Source organism: Petaurus breviceps, unplaced genomic scaffold, assembly GCF_028583685.1.
Source record: "Petaurus breviceps papuanus isolate PSGF00001 unplaced genomic scaffold, PetGlider_PUasm1.0 175, whole genome shotgun sequence".
Lineage (NCBI taxonomy): Eukaryota > Metazoa > Chordata > Mammalia > Diprotodontia > Petauridae > Petaurus > Petaurus breviceps.
This window is the reverse complement of record NW_027185764.1, coordinates 33011341-33032078: the sequence shown is the minus strand read 5'-3', so window position 1 is coordinate 33032078 and position 20738 is coordinate 33011341. Positions and strand designations below refer to the sequence as shown.

General features: G+C 40.0%; 1 protein-coding gene and 1 long non-coding RNA gene across 2 annotated transcripts in view; one reads left to right on the top strand and one right to left on the bottom strand.

The window, feature by feature from the left end:
• LOC138158809 (uncharacterized) overlaps nucleotides 1-20738 on the bottom strand; it is a 327121-nt gene that overhangs the window by 67689 nt on the left and 238694 nt on the right. The window lies entirely within an intron of this gene.
• Nucleotides 13928-20738, top strand: part of LOC138158808 (small ribosomal subunit protein uS12) — a 334707-nt gene continuing 327896 nt past the window's right edge. The window contains exon 1 of the mRNA XM_069085048.1: nucleotides 13928-13931. The gene's annotated coding sequence lies outside the window, so the exon portion shown is untranslated. The remainder of the gene's footprint in view (nucleotides 13932-20738) is intronic.

Sequence of the window (20738 nt, the reverse complement as noted above, 5' to 3'; positions counted from 1 at the left end):
GTGTAAGTCTTGGCTTTGTGGAAGAAACCCACTTTGTGGGAAGTGAAGAGCTTAGGTGAAATATAAAACTATCTACTCAGTAGCCCTAACAAATATTTCATGTATTTTGATTATAGGTCTCAATGTCCTGGGAGTTTATAACAATAGTTATTATTGCTACTTGGGACTGTTTATTTTCTTGTTAGTGCACTCTTGTGAGAGCTTTCTGTTTGGAGAATTTCTTTTGTGTGTGGAAAATAAATGTCCCTTATCTGTTTTTAGATTATGCATTGAGCACCTTTTTGCTCCTTCTTTTGGCCAGACCCTAGACCTGAACCATTTGCCTTCTACCTTCCCACTCCTAAAGGTCAACATTTTTTTCCACCAAATACATAAGAATGAGATTACAGATCTGGGCAACCCTAAGAAGGTCATACTTATCATCATGGGAGTTAGAGACATTTGGTGTAGATGCAGTAGAATTCCTTATCTGAGAAATACTCTGAGATCTAAGTTGTTAATGGGATGGACTATATGTTACATTGATATGGCAACCAGGATTTTATATTGAGCCAGACAGAGCATCAGGCTTATCCCATGATAACAAAATCTAGAGACAGGCAAAGCTTGACAGCATTTTGGGGGCTGCCCACTTACCCCCAATAAAAGTTTGAACCTACACCCTTAAAAAGGGTCAGAATAAGACTTCTATTTTCCCAATTAGTGAAGGAATAGAAGACAGAAGATCTTGATTAGCACAGGACCATGGGGACTGTGTTTCAGAGTACCGTCATCTCAAGAGGGGATATTAACTTCTGAAGGCAGTCATAACAAGGGCATGGGATCATTCAGACAGCGGTGGGGATAAAAAGACATGGAGGATCCACAAAAACTAGCTGTGTGACCTTGGGCAAGTCACTTAACCACAACTGCCTTCCAAAAAAAAAAGACATGGAGGATCATCAGAAGCCTCCACCCAGTATTTAATTGATTTTATGCCTATTTCTCTAGGGTCTGCTACCACTGCATCAATACCCAATGGGGATAGCTTGTCTATGCACCAACTTATTTAGGTAACATCACCGCACAGAATGCTGAAATCAGAATCAGTGGCCATGGTGTCATGCATGCTCCAGCCTCAGGCTGTCCCAGGTTCTCTGGACCCATCTCCCAATTTGCTAAAAGTCCTAGAATTCCCAAGGATAATTGTCAATCCTTAATATTTTCCTTCTGATACAAAAATTCCTCAGAAGAAGTAATGGCTACTGTGGAAAAGAGACATTGCCTCTCATTTCTCCCATACAGTATTCTGGAAAGGCTATTGAGAGAGCAAATTTCATTGTTTCCCATCTGATTTGATTCTCAAAACTCTTTGCAACATCATTCCTAATAAGAACCAGATGGGGGAACTACCTCTCAACCAGGAAAACCCCTCACTCCTATAGCTCCCATTCCCTGCAGCCTGTGAGCCAAAATACAGAACAGCAATAGGCAAGTGTTTCCAATCTTTGCTCCAGTTTTCTCCCCATGGAAGCAGAAGCTTGGCTTGCACAGTGGAAGGAAATGTTTTCTGTGGAAAACAATGCCAGGACAGGGAGCAGCCTATTCTCACAATATTGAATATGCTAACCAGCCAGTGAGCAAATCAATGGAGAAGCAGCCAGGGAAAGGAAGGAGGATAAAGAAGGGAAGGATACAAGTCAGAAAGAACAATGAGGAAGGCAGAAGAGAAATAGGAGAAACACCTCATAAGTTAAAGAGCATAGCATGATCCAGGGTTATGCAAGGGCTCCAGAGGGGGCATGCTTTCTCTTTACTCAAATGTTATTCAGCACAATTCATCTAACAGAAATTTGACACTAAGTGACATAGACCAGAGATTCCTAACCTGGGGTCTGTGAATGTATTTTTAAAATATCTTCCTAACTTTATTTCTATATAATTGGTTTCCTTTGTAATCCTATGTATTTTATGCATTTTAAAACAATATACTGAGAAGGGGTTCATAGGTAGCACCATGCTGCCAAAGGATCCATGATACACACACAAAAAGTTAAGAACTCCTGCCGCAGACAGTTTCTTTTAGATGAATCAGACTACTAGCTTGTTCAAGAAGCAAAATTTCCATTTTTTTAACTGTGACCCCATATGCAGTAATAAAATACTGTAGGCCATTTTCCCATTTCATAAATAACAAGATAAAATGAGAGCTTACATAAAAAGTGAGGGAGAGGGCAGGGTTTGTACGAAAAACTCTTGAGAGAGACATATTTTCTTTCTCACCCAGGCACTGCCACTCACTCCAATGCTCTCAGTATAAAAACATAACTCAGTTATGGATTCAGCTATGGGTGTTCTCTATACAGCACTTTCAAACCAGTCAAAACTCCAGAGCATTCTAGGAAAGAAAAGGAAAAAATGTGTGGGAGTGCCACTGCTCACAGGAATCTTTGTCTGGGACATGAAGAGATAGATGCCAGAAAACATTACTTAGGAGAATGTTATAGAAAAAGATCACACTGTGGTCCTAGCTTGTTATCAAGAGTAATTAATGAGTCTGTCTTCCATTTGTCTTTATTAGGTGAAAAACAGCAGCAACAACAATCAGGGAAGTGTTTTCTCGTCTTTTTTTCTTTCCTTTTGATTTTGATTTCTTGGATCCTATAGTGTCTGTCCAAAAAAGCAGCAATGTAGTGTTATTCATAGTAACAATCAACATACCAACAGGCTGCTGAGGAGTGTGATAAACTCCCAAACACCCAAAACTCTCTTCTTGAAAGAAGAGCTCACAGTTGTGGAAATTGCTGTGGCTTCTTTTTCAATCTGTTTAATAGAACAAAGAAAATCTTTATAAAGTGTAATAAATAAATTGATATATAAACTCATTGGTGGCAGTTAAGGGGCATGAGATTTAAAAAAAAAAAACATCTTGTGCATCTTTTTCTAAAAATTGCTTTCCATTGCCTTAAAAGGAATTGATGAAATTCCTTTGGTGAGCCAATGCCATTAGCATCCACACTCTTGAATTTTCTAAACCATTTTTAGTGGGACATTAACTGGTTCATCCCATAAGTATTCTTTGTCTTTTGGAGGGCAATCGGGGTTAAGTAACTTGCCCAAGGTTACATGGCTAGTTTTTTTGTGTGTGTGGGTGTTAAGTGTCTGAGGCCAGAACCGAACATGGGTCCTCCTGACTCCAGGGCCAGCACTTTACTCACTGCACCACCTAGCCACCTCATCCCATAAGTATTCTACTTCTACAGTCAAAAACTCTGGAATTCCTTTATCCTATCATCTTCTGTCATTCTAATCTTTCATGTTGCCTTATCCCTCCTGAATTGATTCTTCATCCTCACTATAACCTCCATAAGTATGAAGAGTCAGACATGACTGAAGAGACTGAACAACATGTATGAACCCCCTACCCTGTGCCAAGCATTGTGTTAAGTGCTGGACATACAAAGACAAAAGTGAAATAAATAGTCCCTGTCTTTAAGGAGCTTACTTCCTATGGGGGGAAGAATATGCACAAATATAAGTCTATATAAAGCAAATCAATGATGATTTAGGGCACTAGCAGCAAGGAAAAGTCAAGGAAGACTTCATGCAGAAGGTGGCAATTGACTCTTCATAATCCCATTTGGGCTTTTCTTGGCAGAGACACTGGAGTGGTTTGCCATTTCCTTCTACAGCTCATTTTATGTATGAAACAATTGAGGCAAACAAGGTAAAGTGACTTGTCCAAGGCTATACAACTAATAAGTATCCAAGGCTAGATTACAACTAGTAATACATGTCTGAGGTCACATTTGAGATGCATATGTAGAATACCTCATATGTGCCAGACATTTTTCAAATATAATTTCATTTGATCCTCACAATGACTTTGGCAGGTAAGTTCTATTATACTGTTTTACAGTTGAAGAAACTGGGGCAAATAGAGGATAAGCAATTTGCCCAGTGTCAGGTAGCTAGTAAGTGTTTGAGGTCAGATTTGAACTCAGGTCTTCCTGAGGCCAGGATCAACATACTATCACCAAATAGATGGATAGATAGATAGATAGATAGATAGATAGATAGATAGATAGATAGATAGATAGATGGATGGATGGATGGATGGATGGATGGATGGATGGATGGATGGATGGATGGATGGATGGATGGATGGATGGATAGATGGATAGATATATGGGTAGACGGATGGGTAGATGGATGGATAGACAGATGGGTAGACAGACAGATGGATAGACAGGAGGATAGACAGACAGACAGATAGATAGATGATAGATAGATAGATAGATAGATAGATAGATAGATAGATAGACAACACAGACCAGACAAATAGATAAGATAGATAACGAGAGAGAGACAGAGAGAGACAGAGAAGACACAGGTAAATAGATAAACAAAGATAGGTAGATAGATAAATAGATGGATGGATAGATGGATACACAGATAACATAGATGAGGAGGGAGGGAGGAAGAAAAGGAGGGAGACAAACAGACAGACAAGTATGTAAATAGATAGACACAGACAGACACAGACAGACAGATAAGACAAGACAAGACAGACAGACACATAAATACATAGATAGAGCCAGTATTTCTTAAACACTTGCTTAGTGCCAGGCATTGTGTTAAACAGTGGGGATTCAAAGAATGGGAAAAGATGGCTGTTCATTCTGTCTATTATGCCAGACTGCCATCAGCAGACAGATTGTAAGGGCGAAATATCTGACAAAATAAGGACAGTAACTTGGAAAATTGTCTGAATCCTCTAAAAACAAAGACATGAGAGTTAAAACAATTTTAAGTTGCCACTTTGTAGTCTGTGGCTATGATGACATCCCTCTGCCGATTCGGACAGACATGTTTTGCAGCATCTTCGTGAGTTGCCTGGGGCAATGAGAGGTTAAGTCACTTACCCAGAGCCCCACAGCCAGCATGGGTCAGAAGTGTACCTTAAACACTCTGACTGTAATCTTCCATCTTCCATGCTGCCTCTCATTGACTCCTTATACCTGGAATTATTTTTTAAGCTAAAAAGAATTCAATTCAATGTAAACAGAATGGTGGAGAGATAGGCATTCTATTACATTGTTTGTGGGACCGTAACCTGGAGTGAAATATGCCAATAATAAGAACTTAAATTGATTATGTTCTGACCCAACGATCCCATTGCTGGGACTATGCACTTGCTAATCTACTTGTCAGATACTATTGTATAGAATGACTCTGTGAGTTGGTATTTTATCCTCTTACTTGTAATCTTCTTGAATATAAGAACATTTTTTTTATTTTTTGTTATCCCAATTGAGTATCTCTCCTAGCCCTTCATACAGTGCTCTGCACATAACAAGCATATAATAAATGTTTATTGTATAGTATTATTTATTGTAGGTCATTTTGGCCAGCTAATGTTGCTTTGTTCCCAAGATTCCCAAACGATAATATTGTAAAAAGAACATGTGTCCTCTGTTTCCTTCTCTGCACAATTAAACAGGGTATTATCCTAGATGCTGTCTTCTTTGATCTTATGATTTTACTCAAAGTTTGGATAAGCATTTATTGAACTGGATTGAACAAGGGTACTGGTAGTGATTACACACACCCACGGGAGGGGAGCCATCCATGAGACACCATCTGTTTCCCACTCTGCCAGGATTACTAAGGGAGTCTGGAGGTGGCTTGCCCCGGCAAAGGCTTGACGTGGCATGAAAGACCAGCACTGAGGGTCAGCCTGGTCTCCTGTGGAGATGAACCCTATCTTCCTTCAGTCAAAAGAATGGACAGTCCCAAGTCAAGTTTACTCAACCCTTTCAGTCAGAAGTAACTAACTACTTAGTATAAGTAGCAATCAATCATTCAGCTACTGTTCCCATGAATATTACTATTACTACTAATAATAATTCTGCTATTCATAATCCACACAATACGATGTGGTTTTTGCCACTGAGAGTCCTATTCTATTACTGTGCCCTGGCTTGGCTTGACATGGATTCTGAGGTGCACACACATTCTTTGGGAGCTGGGCTAATTAATGTGTGCTCTGCTTTGTTCACTTTCAAAACACCCTGGATAGAAATTGAGAGGAAACTGGTTTTACTTTATTCAAATAGAGAGTGGGCAGGATAGAACTTGACATGTTGCCAGGATGGCCACATGTAAGAGATATATAGCTCTGTTCTGGGATGGATAACTGGGAAATTATGAGATGAAAAGGAAGATGGAGACAGGGGGCGAGGGTGTGGTAAACCTCAAAACCAACAAGGCAATGGGTCAAGAGCTAAAATCTTGGGGGACTACATGGAGAAGAGTCTTAAGGGAGATGATTATTCTTTGAGAGATTTAGGTTAAAACTATGAGAGGAGAAAATAAAAATAAAAATTCTATAGAGAAGAAACAGAATGACCCCGGTGAATTTATAGGAGGGTGTAGCAGCAAGCACCCCGGCGTCCTCAGGGTTTGCTGCCACCACAGGTTCTTGGATCTGCTTTGTTAAAGGAAAGCAACTCAAAATGGGTTAACAAGCTTACTTTAATCAGTCAGACATATATCGTTCACCCCGTTCTGGGGAAAAGGTCAGCACCCCGAACTTCAAAGCACACAGGCAGAATCATCAAGACAGAAACAGATCAAGCAGACAGATAGATCTCCAAACTGTCTGACCATTACATCCATACCCAGTCAACATCTGGGTTTCCACATCTGGGTTTTTCAAAGCCAGGGGGGCCCTGGACAACGGCTTCCCAGAATACAGATCAAATCACAGAACATTTCTCAAAGTGGGCCCCCAAAACAAAGCTACACATCAGGGCTTATATAGCCTTCTCCTGGCTCAGAGAATGTAACAACCTTCTGGACCCACTGGCCAATCAAGAAGTATCTACTGAAAAACAAGCCTCCCACCCCAGGCTCCAGGTGCACTTTAGGCTAGGGGCAGGGAAGATCTTTAAATTTGCATTTCCATTACAGAGGGAAAAGTCTCTATCGTGAAGAATAAGAGGATAAGATTGACAAGGGTAGGGGGAGTTGGAAATATAAAGACCACACAGTTCTTCACAACTCTCCTCTCATCTTTGTTAGCTATGAAAACTGGTATTGGTGGCACTGGCATCCTAAGCATAGAATCATAAATCAAGAGATAGAAGGGACCTCAAGTCACTTACCTCAACCTTTAGATTTTATAGATAAGGAAATTGAGGCTCAGGGAAGGTAATTGTTTAGCTTAAGACCATACCAATAATAAGCCAGATTTGAACCCATGTCCTCTGTTTATGGAGCCAGTGCTATTTCTACTGTACCATTCTCATGTGAAGAATATTGATGTAACTCCCATTTCTTTGAAACCCATTTCTTTAAAAACTTTCTTCTTATTGCCCTCATGATACAGTCAATAAAAACATCAGCATTTTATAGATGAGAACACCAAGGCATGTAAAGGATAAGTAACTGAGCCAGAATCACACAATCAGTAACTATCAAAGCCAAGATTTGAATTCAGACTTCCTTCCTGATTTCCAGAGAGGTGGATAGATAGACAGATTAATAGATAGATGAGAGATGGGGGAGAAGGGAGGGAGAGAGGAAATAGGAAGATGAAGAGAAATACAGAGGCAGAGAGAAGGAAAGGGGGAGGAAGAGAGAGATGGAAAGACAGGTTAATAAAGCATTTATTAAGCACTCACAAGGAGTAAGGCACTGTTCTAAGCACTAGAGACACAAATGAAAGCAAGCAAGATAATCTCAGACCTCAACAAGATTCCAGTCCAGTGAGGAAGACAACGTAAAAAGGGCCTTAGAGAGGAAGCAGGAGAGAGAGCACAGGCATGGTGTGGAGAAGACTAGGAAGGCCTGGATCCAGCAAGATAAGGCTAAAAGGGAACTATCAAAGCCCAGGCTGGTTTCATTGTAGTATCTTTTCCACTAGGGGGGAATACATTGTAGTATCTTTTCCACTCTTGAGTTTGGCTACTTTAGAGAGGCACCATACACTAAATGCACAGGAAAGGGTCCCTGAGTGAGTTGGGGAAATCCTGTGTGTTTCATTATAATATCACATGAGATGTCATTCTTGGCCTTTACCAGTACTGAGAACCACATCAGCTGTGAGCCCAGGCTTCACTTAAAGAACCAAATCCCAATGCTAATAAATGACCTGTTGCAGTCTAGAATAGCATTACTCATTAAATGTTGCCTTTATCACCCAAACCATTATCAATGTGGGGAGATGATTCATACAACACTAAATGTTTAAAATATAAGTTTAAGGTACTGCTGATAGTAGTCTCTGCTGATATTCTAGCAGAAATACAAGATCACAGCTCCCTTCATTGACATGACATTGGACCGTACTGTTGATTTTGCTCTGAGTTTATCAGTGTCTCCATAAGCCTAAATCTCTAAAGACCCTTCCCTACTTTGTGAAGATTTTCGAAACATGGTGGTTTTCAAGTGTTATGCAGTTCCAAAGTCCTAAATAGGACTTTTCTTTACATACTGTGTCTATTCCAGCAAATTCAACCTGCCAAACAGAACATTTTGAAATGGGGAAGAAGATACCACTTAGTCCATTTCTCCTGCTCGTCTAATAGTAGCACAGTTGGAATTTGTGGAACTTCTTGGCATGATATGAGGTATATCTCGGAAGGGTTGACTTCCATATAAGTAAATGGACAGTCTCCCATGTAATACAGCTTGAAAAGCTCTAGGAAAGGCTCCAGTTGAAAAAGAAATGCTATACTTATCCTGCTCTACTGGCTAAAACTTCCATACTATCCACTCATTTCAATTAGTATATCAAAGGTTAATATTAAAATGTAAATTTTAGCTTCTCCTCTGAGGCTACTTCACATACATTTCTTATTTATATTCTGATGTATGAATGTTGTCTCCCCCTTTAAAATATAATTTCCTTGAGGGAAGGAACTGTTTTTGCTTTTTCTTTATATCTCTAGTATTTATCTCACTGCCTGGCATATATTAAGAACTTACTTGTTGACCGGCTGATCTTGGAAAAATAATACAGTGTGCTATTGTCAACCACTAGCACTATCTTGAATTAGATTATTATAGCAGTTGACAGGGCTTCTGAGGTAATGGAACAGAGTTGGTATTCATGGAGGAAAAAGGGAAAGGTCCAGAGCATGGGCATCCAAGGGCCTATCCATGAGATTCCTGGTCAGATGCAGGTTAGAAAGTACAGAAAAGGACATGTGTAGGCCATGGTGTTTTCATCTCTAAAATAGAGGTTGATAAAGTTTGCCTAGAGGCAGTTAGATGGCTCAGTGGATAGATCACTGGGCCTGAAATCAGGAAGACCTGAATTCAAATCTGACCTCAGATGCTAGCTGTATGACCCTGGGCAAGTCATTTAATTTCTGTTTTCCTTAATTCACTGGAGAAAGAAATGGCAAACTACTCTAGTATCTTTGCCAAGAAAACCCTATACAGGGTCACAAAGAGTCAGACATGGCTGAAGAACTAATTGAGCAACAATAGATGTTTACATTGCCTACCTCACAGGTCTATTGTGAGAAAAGTACTTGTAAACCTTAAAGAGTTTCAAAGAAATGTGAGTTGTGACTAGGATCTTCTGATAATTCAGGTTATTAAAGATAAACTTTAATTAGTCACAGTTCAGTCAGTGTCCAGCCCTGTAACTTGGCTTAATTTTCATCACCCTCTACAGGATGTGAAAGTTGGGACTGTAATGTAATGCCAAGGAAAGGCAACTTCTCAAGGTTCAGAATACCAGCATAGGTGCTCTCCATTTTATTCAGTAACAAATAAAGAACAGAGAAGATCAAAATATGACATCATTCAAAATACAGCATTTACTAAGGGTGATTAAATAATCTCCAAGTACTACCCCACCCCAGGACCTTCCAATCATTCAATCAATTACAAAGTCCCTGTTCTAAATACTACTCCACCCCTAGGCTGTACCTTCATTTAGTCCATCACAAAACCCCTCTTCTCAAATGGAGATAAGTTTCCAATCATAAGTAAAGTACATTCATTTGTTCAATCATAGAACACAAAAAGGTCAAAAGTTCCCCACCCCTGGATCACAACTGAATCTACCCCAGAGTTACAACAAGTTTAAGCACAGCACTTAATACCCAAATGGAGGTCTTTTCTTCATCTTGACACAAGGCAAGTTCTCAGCAATCTTTGTTCCTGGGGAGACAAAGCTTAGCAAGGCCACAAGATACATTGCCAGTCTCTTCATCAATTCATTCTCTGTATGCAGAACAGTCCTAGGACCCCTGGAAACATTAGCAAAACCCTCTTCCAGGATTTCTGTAAATATACAACAAGAAAATCCTTCTTCAGGGCTTTGGAACCAACAGCAAGGTTCCAAGAATTCTGCAACAACAGCACTGTCCTTCACCAGTGGACAGTATTCACTCTCTATCTGCAGAACAGTCTCAGGAGCTCTTAACCAACAGCCAGGTTCCCAGGCTTCTGCAGCAACAGGACTGCCTTTCACCAGTGGACAAATCTGGCAAAACAACATCAAAACAGACAGACAAAGTACCAGCAAAACAGCCATGTCTCCTCAGTCCTTGGCAGCTCCGGGGGCAGGTCTCAAAAGTCCAGGGCAATTCAAAGTGGCCCTCAGCAATCCTCTCAGTCTCTCTCTGCCTCCAAAGGTGCTGCTTCCAAAAAAAGTTCTTCTGCCTCTCTCTTGTGTCTCTCCAAATCTACGTCACCAGCTTCTCCCAGTTCAGCACTCTCTTTTCACGTCAAGTCCATCCCACAAGTGGGATTAACAAGCTCTGGGCTTTAACACAATCAAACCAAAAACCAAGCCAATACAAGGGAATCTTTAAATTACATTACTATTACAGGGACTAAGCCCTTTCTTTGCTGTTTCCTTAGGTGAGGTACAAAGAATGACATTAGAAAAGGACAGAGAGACAGGTCCTCATGTATTCTAGAGTCAGTAGATGCCAACCAGGAAGAGGAAGCAGGCCCTCACCCTATACCTACCTTTATGTAACTGAGACCCCAACTATCCCCTTGGAGCAAACTCAAAGGCACTAAAGCCAAATTCTGGTTGGCATCAGTGACATGGAAATGAATAGATTATCCCCAGCAATGAGGCAAAATGAAGAGAAGAGGAAGTACTTCCAAGCCTCAGAGATCCTGTTCCTCTGGCAGAGGTCTTAAATAATGACAAACATCAGGGAACACCCTTCCAATCGGCGATGCACAGACATGATTTTTCTAACCAAATGCTTTTTCCAGGAAGTGTCACCACAGTCTTTTTAAACAAAATCAAGGCAATGAGTCCATTCCAAATTATTGTTTGTGTTGAACTGATGCATCAATCAAAGAATCAGCAAAGGGAATAATCCTATTTTGGAAGAAAACCTCTCATTATACAATGACCTATTTCATCCATGAAATCATTTCATCCAGATACTAGCTCCTCCCAATGCAAATGGTTTTGCACAGCTCTCAATGTCCTGCATCGAGGCTCCCTGGATCTTGGCAGGAGTTGCGTCACAGTGGTTGTCTTCTGGCTCATAACAGAATAAAACAAATGAATCATTTCAAAAGTCAATCAGGTATTGGCCTTCTAGAGAAATTCTGCATTGATTTTAAGCAGAGCCAAAGGTTCTGGGCAAGGCTAATTAAATAACACTGCTTCCCTGAGATAGACTATTCTGCCAAGGACCAAATTGACTGTCAAAGGAAAAATATAGCATGGGACCAAACAATATTGGATATGCACTTAATCACAGTGCCCAGATCAATGTTTGAAATGTAAATACATGTTTTCTTTAAAAAAAAAAAAGAGCTTGTAAGAGAAGAGCATGACTTCTCTATTTTGTATTAAATCAAGGAGGCTGAAATTCTACTTATGGTCCCTAACTACTAGCTACTTGCCTCTTTTACTCCACCAAAAAAAAGCAGTTAATGAAAGTCTTGTATCTAACATGTAAGTACATTTATCCTCAATGATTTTCACAATTGATAATAAACAAGAAAATAGTAAGAAATCAACTAGCAGCTTCAATGAATTCAAATCAATAACCCAAATAGATACATTCCAGAGCACTAAATGAACTTTCAGATGTGATTGCTAAGATGTTAGCAATGATCCTTTGAAAAGTCATGGAGAACAGGAAAGGTATTGCAAGATCAGAGATAGAAAATATCTTTTTAAAATTTTTAAGAGAAGCAAAAATAAAATCTTCAAAATATTGCCAGTAAACTTTAATTGAAATATTGATGTAGTTCTGGAACCCATTATTAATAAGATAGTTTATGAGCAGTTAGAAAAAGAAATTGTGATCACTAAGAAACAACATGGGTTCTTCAAGAATAAATTGTGCCATAATTATCTAGTTTCCTATTTTTAACAGAGTTACTAGATTGATAGATTAAGAAAATACTATGACGCAGAATATCTGGATTTCACCATGTAATTTGAAAAAAACCCTCATAATTTCTTTGTATACAAGATTGAAAGATGTTAAGTGGATTTGGGAGTATTTAAAGACCCTAAGGGTAGTGAATAATAATTTTATTTCATCCTGGAGCTAGGTCTCTAATAGAATGTCCCCAAAATCTATCCTCAGTCTTATCTTCTTCCACACTTTTATTAATCATTTCCTATGACTGTGTAGATAGTATGCTCGTCTTATTCATAAGTGATGTGAAGATGTTAACAGGTCACAAGCAGAAGTGGGATTCAAAAATACCTTGACATCCTAGAGCAAATTAACTGAATCTAAAAAGAAGATATTTAATGTAGGTAAATGTAAAGTTCAGAGTTGGGAAGAAAAATCAGCCATATAAATATGGGGCATGGGGGTACTTATTAGGAAACAGCCCCCAAGAAAAAGAGAATGGGCAATTAGTGGCCTGCAAAGTCTATATAAAGTGAAAAGTGAGGCAAAGCATGCCCCCAAAGAGCAAATGTGATTCTTGATGTAGGTATGATAGAAAACAGCCTATAAACAGATTTCTTGTGCTTTGCTCCCCACCACACACCTTCTAATCTAGTTATACTGGATTACGTGCTAGTTCTTAGCACATAGCACACTGTCTCCCATCTCTGTGTCTCTGTATTAGTTGAAAGTCACCATGCCTGGAGTGTTCTCCCTCCTTGTCTCTGCTTCTTAAATTCCCTGGTTTCTTTCAAAACTCAGCTCAGTTGCCAGCTTACAGAGTAGACCTTGACCAGTTCTCTTAGCTCAGGGGTGGGGAACCTGTGGCCTGAAGGTCACACATGGCCTTCTAGGTCTTTGGGTGCAGCCTTTTGACTGCGTCCAAATTTTACAGAACAAATCCTTTTATTAAGGAGATTTGTTCTGTGAAGTTTGTATTTAGCCCAAGGGCTGCACTTGAAGACCTAGAGGGCCATATGTGACCTTGAGGACTCAAATTCCCCCATTCTGCTTAGCTGCTAAAGCCTTCTGCTCTAGGGTTATTTTCCATTTCCATTGCAGAGAGCACATCTCTGATGGGCGGGCTACATCATCCAAATGCCAAACATACCCTTGCCTAAAAGACTATTTTACAGAGAGCTCACACAAAGCAAGTGCTCACATGATGGTCAGAAGAAGCGATACAAGGACACTCTCAAGTTCTCTCTGAAGAACTTTGAAAGTGATTGCATGACATGAGAGACACTGGCAAAAGACCAGCTAGCATGGCATGCCCTCCTTAAAAAAGATGCTGTGCTCTACGAGCAAAGCAGAATTGAAGTAGCTTAAAAACACAAGGTGCACACATTTAAAGAATTCATCCCAAATGGACCCATGGATTATTTGTGCCTGACCTGTGGTGGAGCATTCTAAGCTCGTATTGGTCTGGTCAGTGGCAGTCAGACATACTGTAACTTGACTCTAATGAAGTCATGTCATTTCGGCCCTCCTCTTTGAGAACCAATCAATCTACCTGCTTTCCACCTTCTCTGTATGTACATGGGGGAGGGGTGTAGAGAGGAGGACTATGCCTGTGGGGAGGAAACTCCATCTACCAAAGTACATAAGCCCCTTAAAGTGTCAGGGAGCTGCCGAAGGTACTGAGAGGGCAAATGACTTAGCCAGCATTATGTGACCAATCTGTCAAAAGAAGGATGTGGGCCCAGGACTTCTCCACTATACCATGCGGACTCTCAGTTCATCGTTCATCATAGTACAGAATAAAATCTACTTGGATATAAACACAGAAACACCATAACACTCATATAGCAAAATTTTGTCTCAGAGATCAACAGAGTAACCTCCTCCCCCAATCCCTGAGAGTCCCAGATTGTAAGGGCTTCTTTAAGACCCTCCATGGGTCTCATATCCTTCATCTGCTGTCTTCTGCTGGTGACTCTATCACTGCTTACATAACATAGCTATTTTTAGGAACTTTTCACCAGATAAGAAAAGGAAAAAGAACAGTTTTCTATCCTTTACCAGACGCTCTGACAACATGGCAAGGAGGGGCGGGGTGGACCTTAAGACTTTCCTGGCCTGGTGGGAGTTACAGCTCTTCCTGCAGTGTATCAGAGCTGCCGTCATGCAAGGCCAGACTGGGGTTTCCTCTTAGGGAGGCTGTTTCCTTTCCCATAGCACTCCCTAGTCTGTGCAGAGAGAAAGGAAAGGCAGAAATCCTCCTGTCATCCCTTCCCTGTGTTCTCAGTACCCCTTCACCTTCAGTAGCAGAATCAAAGGGTATGATTCAGTTTCATGAGAGTCTCCATCCCAAATATCATGTTCAGGTCATATGAGCAAACTCCCTGATGTTCTTTCCCATTCTAAACTAAGGGACAGTGTCCTCCACCCAGAACAAAACTGTCAGCTAACCAGGAGCTCGCAAGGAACCCCACCTGATGCCTAGTCAATCTCTGACCCTCAGGCAGAGCTGAACCTTTAGCAGTACCTAAGGCATGCTTACCCACAGACTGCAAAGTGTCAACATGGAGTGACAGCATTAAAGAAGGCGCTATGCTCTATGAGCAAAGCAGAATTGCAGTAGCTCAAAAGAAAGACGAGATGTGCAAATTTAGATATCTCCACTTCCTATGTTTATATGGATTATTTGAGCCTTCTGAGCTCACATTGGTCTGCTCAGTCACAGACAGACACACTGTACATCGATCCCAACATTCTGATCTCATATCAATCCTCTTCAAGAATTAAAGAACAGGGGCGGCCAGGTGGCTCAGCGAGTAAGAGCACCGGCTCCAGTGTCGGGATGACCTGGGGATCAAATCCGGGCTCAGATACTTAGCACCACACCCAGAAATAACTGGCCGTGTAACCTTGAGCAAGTTACTTAACTCTGATTGCTTAAAAAAAAAAAAGAATTAAAAAACAATTGAACAACCAAGTCCAAAATTAATCAATAAGAAGTCAGCAAATACTTAATGTGTTAGAACTATAGTAAGTGCTATTTATACAAAGCCAAAAAGTCCCTGGCCTCAAGGAACTTGCATTCTGATGGGAGAGACAACATAGACATAAACAATTATGTTTATAATATATACAAGATGAATACAAGATAGTTTGGGGAGGGAGGGCCCTAGTTTCTGGGGAGATCAGGAGAGGTTTCATGGGGCTGCTTGAGCTGATTTCTTGAAGGAAATCAGGGATTCAGAGGAGCATAGGTAGTGAAAGTGGGAATTCTAGTCATGAGAGATGGCCAGGACCAAGACATAGAGAAGGGAGATGGAGTTGTGTGTGTGTGTGTGTGTGTGTGTGTGTAAATAAGTAGGCAAGAATCAATGCATTATAGAGTGTGTTAAAGGGAATAATGTGTAAGAAGACTAAGAAGACAGAACTGACCAGGTTCTGAAGAGATTTAGATGGCTAATGGAGGAACTCATGTCTGATTTTAGAGGGAATAGGGAGTTAAATGAGAGAAGGGGTGTCATGGTCAGATTGGCACTTTAGGAAAATCAGTTTGACAATTATGTAAAGGATAAATTGAAGTAAAGAGAGGGTGGAGATAGGGGGACCAGACAGGAGGCTACTGTGATGGTCTAAGTAAGAAGTTATGAGGGCCTGAAGGAGAATGGAGGCTGAGTGAGTAGAGAGGAGGGGACAGATGTCAGAAATGTTGTGACTGTAGAACCAACACAATCTGGCAACTGATTGAATATATGGAGTGAAAGAGAAAGAGGAATGAAGACTAACTGAGTGACTGGGAAGATGGCTGTCCTTGACAGTAACAGAGGATTCAGAAGAAGAGAAGGTTTGGGGACAAAAGAATAAGTACTATTTTGGACACAGCAATTGGATATCACAGTGGATAGAGTACCGGATCTTGAGTTAGGAAGACTTGAGTTGAAAAACTAACCTTAGACACTTACTAGTCAGATAACCTTGGGCAAGTCATTTAACCTCTTTTTCTCAGTTTCTTCAACCATAAAATGGGAACAATAACAGCGTCCACTTTCCACGGTTATTGTGAGGAATAAATGAGATAATATTTGTAAAGCTCTTGTAAGCACTATATAAGTGCTAGTTATTTTTATTATTGTTACATATATTGAGTTTGAGGTGTCTACAGGACATCCAGCTTGAAAAGTCCAAGAGTTAATTTGTGATGAGGAAAGTTACAATTACCAGGCATTAATGAAAATGATAAGGATGGTTTTCTGGTAGTTTCATTTTTAGAGAATTCTTTTTTTTCTTTTTTTTTTGCTTTTTGGAGGTCAGTTGGGGTTAAGTAACTTGCCCAAGGTCACATGGCTAGTTTTTGTGTGTTTGTGTTAAGCGGCTGAGTCTGGATCAGAACTCAAGTCCTCCTGGCTCCAGGGCCAGAGCTCTACTCACTGCACCACCCAGCCACTCCTAGAATTCTTTTGTAAGATAAGCTACTTATAGTCACCCACACAAAAATAACTGGCTGTGTAACCTTGAGCAAGTTACTTAAACCCCATCACTTTAAGATAAGTTACTTAAACTTAGTAGCATGGCCATACTTAAGCTGGAGTGATCAAGGCTTTTCTTCAGGGTGCTGAACTTACAGGATACTTAACAGGTGACAATAACATTTTCAACCTTTCAACATACAGAAATCATAAAGCTTATTACCTACTACTTAGCGAAAATAACTAGTTAAAATTAAAAGCCATCAAATTGTGGGCTGGCTTTGCCTCCTCCTTCATCCCATCTTGTCCCCTACAATTAGGAGCATGGGTCCCATTGATTAGCCCAGTTATAATTGGTGGTATTTGCCCTAGGAACAATAGATCCTAGTTATGGCTCTGCGTAGGATTGGTGGGAAAGGGGAGGTGAAGATCAAACCTACTGAACGTAGATAAAATTATTCCTACACACCTTCGAACATTTTCAGTAACCTTACTCTTTAAGCTAGACTTTCTTTTCACTTCCCATTTGGCTCCTCACCCTACCTCCTTCTGGAGTACTCCATGAGACTCATTATCTTCATAGGCCATTTATTCTTTCACAATAACTCAGTGGTGTGACTCTGTTGTGCTGGACATTCATCCTTTTAGGTTCTTTCTGCTACACAGTTAGCTGGTGCTAGAGTTGAAATAGAGTGATGTGCCTAGGCTTCAGGAAGCCCTGAGTTCAAATTCAGCTTCAGAGATCTAGTTGTCTGACCCTGGACAAGTCACTTAACCTCTATTTTGCCTTGTTTTCCTCAGCTATAAAATAGGAATAATAACAGAAACTATCTCCAAAACATTTATCTGATATTTCTCAGTGAGTAAGGGCAGTGAAAGCCTGAAGTCAGCACACTGAAGCCTGAAGCCCATTATACTCTGAGACTGAGAAACATATTTCAGGAAAGTGTCTGAATAAACTGGACTTACCTCCCTTCTTGTGAGGCTCAAATAAAATAATCTTTGTAAAAAAGTTTTTTAAGCCACAGTTCAATGACTGGCACATAGTAGGCACTAAATAAATGCTTATTCCCATCTCTTTTCTCTTTCCCTTCACCCTTCCACTATTCTATGAGTTAGAAGAAGTCAGGGCAGATTAGACACATGGTAAATAAGGACTCTGGGGCTGTAAAAGTTGTCAGGAACCGGGATGGGTTCCAGGACATGTTATGGAATCTCCTTTCCTGAAGGTACTTAAGACAAAGCTAGATACCCATCAGTCTAAGGTCACTGATAAAGTGATGTTATCACCTCTTCGGGTTCCTTCCAAATCTGATTCTCAACTATGCATAAGCATTAATATTATTAGGTTAGACCTGCTGGACCTTGCCAAGTTGTACAATATCATCCATTTGTGGTTTAACTCTGTCTTCGTTTATTTCCACTTCTGGCTGTATTTCAATTGTTATGTTAGGATTCAGGTTCAGAGAGAAAGCCGCTGAACCACCTCGTACATTTTTAATGATTCTCATTGTGCTCTTGTGCTCAAACAATTCTCAGAAATATCTGGGAACCAAGAGTCCTGGAGCTGTTTCTAGCCCACCTTCAGAAAATCGATCCTATAATTGAGAGACTGATAGGTGTGGAGAGAGCTGTTGGTGTGGAAAGCAGGTTCTTCTGCTTTGTTAACTCATGGTCAGCCTGCCACTGAGGAGAGAACCTGTTTGGTCTCTTCCCTGGGTGTACAGCACCACACTAAGCATGCAGCTCTGAGATATTGGTGTTCATCAAAGAACGCTGGAGTGCCATGGCTCAGGAGACCCCAGGTAGAGGACTCTGTGGTGGGAGCTGCTTTTTATTTGTGGCTCTTTGTATTTTGGCCTCTCCTGTCAATAACTAAAGATTCCTCTTCCTACCACTGCTATTTCTCTTTGAGTGAGGGCTTTGAGAGCCTGAAATCAATACATTGAAGCGCACTATACTCTGAAGCTAGGAAACACATTTCAGGAAAGCACCCAGATAAGCTAGACACCCCCTACCTTCTTTGCAGAAGTGGAAGACAATGGGTTTGAATATTATATATGCATGTGTATACATATACATATACAGATATGTGTGTATATCAGAATCAGCTGATGCATTGATTAGTTTTGCTAAACTGCTTCCCCCTCTTTCCCTACCACCTATCTCTATTTTATTCTGTGTTACAAGGGTTGGCTCTACAGAGAGGAAAATGGTGAGGGATATATTTGGATATGAAGATGATATAAAAAGAAAAGGTGGAAAAACAACAGAATTAGTGACGATATGTTTAAAGGAAGATGGACTGGCCTTTTGTGTTAGCAAAGAACTGGAAACAAAGTAAATGTCGTTCAATGACCAAATGGCTAAACAAATTGTAATACATGAATTTAATGCAATATAATCACATCATAGGAAATGATGATTTAATAATCCATAAAAGCACGGGAAGACATATGAACGCAGAGTAAAGTAAGCAGAACTAGGAAAACAATATACATTACTACAAGAATGTAAATAGAACAAAAGAAAAAGAAAAATTCTACACTGTATACTGAGAATGACCAAGGTTGGTCTCAGAGAAAGAGATGGGGAGGGACAAATATTTATTGTCTACCATGTGCCATGAGCTAAGCCTTTTATTAACATTATCTCATTCAATCCTCATAACAGCCTCCTAAAGTAGATACTATTATTATCTCCATTCCATATTCAAGGAAACTGATGCAAACAAAGGTTAAGTGACTTGCCCAGGTTCCCACAATTTGAAACTGTCTGAAGTCATATTTGAATTCAGGTTTGCCTGACTCCAGATTCAGGGCTACCCACTGGATCACCTACCTATTCCAGAAAGGATGAGAAAAATTCACTTTCCTCCTTTTTCGTGTGTGTGTAGAAATGTGGAACTATGGGTATGTTGTAGTTTCAGTCACGTCCAACTCTTTGTGACCCCATTTGGGGTTTTCTTGGCAAAGATATTGGAGTGGTTTGCCAATTCCTTCTCCCAGCCCATTTTACAGATGGGGAAACTGAGGCAAACAAGGTTAAATGACTTGCCTAAGGCCACACAACTAGTAAGTATCAGAGGATGGATTTAAACTCGGGACCTCCTGACTTCAGACCCAGCACTCTACCCACTGCATTACCTACCAGCCTCCACTATGGGTATAGAATATCACACATACAATCATAGTCAGCTGAAATTTTAGTTAATTTTACTAAAATACTTTTTTCTCTCTTTGTCATCCCTTGTTACAAGGAATAGGCAATTTATGGTGGTTGATGAATAACTATAGTTCCCGGGCTGCCTAAAGAGGAGTCAACTTTACCGGGTTGGAAAAATTAAGCAGATTAAAGTCTCAGTTACAGTCAGTATTGGGAACAGGCCAAATGATTCTTTCACTTTCTAACCTGAGCAAGATAGGGAGATCTGATCAATCAATCAATAAATAAATAATAAATACATGGATGAATGAGAGGACAAACAAACGAACGCATGAATGATGCAAGGAATGAACCCTTATCTTGAGGAAAGATGAAGAATAGATTTTGAAATTAAGGTAATAAATAAAAAACAAATCAATAAAATTTAAATTAATAAAAGGCAATGGAGATGCCCTTACTATGCTAATATGAAAAACAATTAAAGCTGAACTAGAATCATTCCATGGGCATGAAGACAGGAGTATCAATCTTTATAGGTCTACTATGTGCAAATCAATGTAGTATATAGTGAGGAAAAGCAAAAATAATTCAGATACAGATTCTGCTTTCATGGCACTTAAAATCTTGAAGAAAAATTATGATTGTACTAAACAAATACCAAACAACTACAGTGCAGAGTAGAATATGATAAGAAAGGGATAGATAGAGTGGACGGATATCAACATCTATCTATATCTATGTTTATATCTATGTTTGTGTCTAT